General features: G+C 38.5%; 1 protein-coding gene across 1 annotated transcript in view; it reads right to left on the bottom strand.

Moving 5' to 3' along the window:
* The window catches only part of Gpc6 (glypican 6), a 1,049,521-nt gene that overhangs the window by 263,269 nt on the left and 783,752 nt on the right, over positions 1-2,500 (bottom strand). The gene's annotated exons all lie outside the window — the stretch shown is intronic.

The raw sequence follows: 2,500 nt of genomic DNA, 5'->3' as shown, positions 1-2,500 counted from the left end.
TCACAATTTAGACTTGAGTATCTAATTCAGGTGATGAGAGTAAGCTTAGCTCTAAGTGCTCTGAGAGATCACAAGTTCTCGAGAGGAAAGGGAGGCTGGCCTATGATTCAGCCCAGCGTGGTAGGCATGGGAGAGAACTTTGGGTCTCTGCAACTCTTTCCTTTTATGACTAGAATAAACAAGTCCCAGGGAGAGGAAAGGAAATACCTCCATTCTTTGAGACCACAATCCTCCCATAAATGTCCTTAGAGGCCAGGATAGTGAAGGTTTGGGAGGGTGTAAATGACAAGGCTTTGCGTAGGCAAAGCAGAGAGGTGACCTTCATTGAAAACACGTACCTTCTTTGAGTACTTTGGTTTTTTAAAGCCCTTCTGAGGTAGGTCGTCATGCGTGGGTTTGAGTGTTGGCGAATTATAACTAAGTGATGCCAGCATCCATGTGGAAAGAAGTACCTGTAAGCACATGGTGGTGCTGGCCTGCAACGTCAGCACCAGTTGCCTAGGCCCAGGCCAACACTGGAGCTCATTCGGCCTAGCTGAATCAGTGAAGGGTAAGCATGAGCAAAAGACATCGTAGGACAGTCTCAAAAATAAAAATATATACTAAAAGGTATGGATGAGAATAGAAGGTTTTCCAGTATACCCTGGGTTAAATCACTAAGACGAACAGAAGCAACCCTGAGATTCAGGGCCCTATTCTAAATTCAGAATGCTTTTTCTTTATTTATTGTTTTTATGTCTGTGTATTGATAGAGGATGTATTATAACTGCAGATTTTTCCTAATCAAATCTCATGTATGGATTAAAGGCTGCTCTCAAGACCTGTATTTCCCATATTCAAACTTGAACACAATGCTGTATTTGGAATCCCAGAGTTGCACATTAAGAAAATATTCCCAGAACGCGGCTTGCTAAATCTGCCATTATAAGTTATTTTTATTTGCATCAATGAGGTAGTGTGCTTTCTGGGTAGAGGAAATAACTATCGCATACACAAAATAAGAACCTTTATTTTTTTTTAATTTTTAAAGCTCATTATGAATTCCTAGAGGTGAGCTATACAATAGCAGCATTAAAAAAATAACACAGAAAACCTCTTTAAAGGCTTTCTGCATTCCAGAAAATATATACTTATCACAGATCATAAATGCAGTCTCGGATAATTTTAAACATATGGTGAGTTTCTTCTTAAGCACTTATATTTTCGGATCCCTAATTACGCTCTAAATCTTTTTCTCGTCACAGCATAATTTCGCCTTGAGAATTTGTGTAGGTAAGACCGCTACTTCTTCCCTCATAATATTTATGGGTGTTGGATCGGCTTACAATTTGCAATTCATTAATTCAGCATATAATTCCCCATAACTAAGAAGTCGCTTGTCTAGTTATTCAGCTTAGTGGTGCTTCATTACGTTAAACTATGAGCTGCAAAAACAAACAAATTATTTCTCAAGCACTTAACAGTCAGTATGTTATAGAAACAGCGGGGGAAGGTGTTATCCTTACTCATTGCTATGGAGTAACTGCAGTATTTACTGCTCAGCTGTAGCACTGTGCACAGGGAATGTTCTGTGCTCCTATTAGGCTCTTTAGTGAAGCCGATTATCTTCATGGTCCACTTCCACGATAAAAGAGAACAATTAGGGGCATTGTTATTCTGAGGTTATTTAATGTGTTGTTTCTGACATTTTAAGTGTGGTTTTTGCTATCATATTTGTTGTTAGTGAAGTAGTATTTTTGATAAGTTCTCCTATTTTAATTTCCAAATTAAATTTTGAAGCCTGGCTTCTGCTTTCCTTGTACTCTGACAATTAGGAGACAGTCCTTCGAGACTCAGGGCTGTCTACTGACTCTGTTTGTGGTGTTAGATAAGCGTATCCCAGTTCCCTTTCCAACATGGTGGCACAGGGTTAGCATTCCATCTGGACATTCCTCTCACCACAGTTCACTTATCTTTGCTTCCTGGAAGAAGCCCCAAAGCAAAGAAGCAAACCACAGGACTCTGGGAGTCTAGTCACCAAGATCAAACTGAAAATCAAGGCTTTCTGAGTAGGGTGAGGCTTAAGATTAACATTTTATTCTGAAGGAGAAATAGTTAAAAATAAAAATTTCTTGTTTTTAAAGATTTAATTTAAATTCTTAAAATATCTGATAGAGAGATCCTGATTTTCCTTAAAGTTACGATTTGTAGAGCAGTTAAATATGTCATGCTCTATCTGTGTAATAAATGTGATTCCATTATTTAATAGATCATTATATATCAACATAGAAAAAATACACATACAACAAACTTTGAAAATATGGAAAATGATGTGTAAAATGTCATGCTTTTGTGAAAATGGTAATAGACTGAATACACCAATTTGATAAATGTGGGAATTTCTACATTGTATATGTGGAAGGTCTATAACCATCACTGCCACCATAGCCATCACCACAGCCACCACCACAGCCACCACCACAGCCACCACCACAGCCACCACCACAGCCACCACCACAGC

This window comes from Mastomys coucha, unplaced genomic scaffold (assembly GCF_008632895.1).
Source record: "Mastomys coucha isolate ucsf_1 unplaced genomic scaffold, UCSF_Mcou_1 pScaffold9, whole genome shotgun sequence".
Classification (NCBI taxonomy): domain Eukaryota; kingdom Metazoa; phylum Chordata; class Mammalia; order Rodentia; family Muridae; genus Mastomys; species Mastomys coucha.
This window is presented reverse-complemented; position numbering and strand designations above follow the sequence as displayed.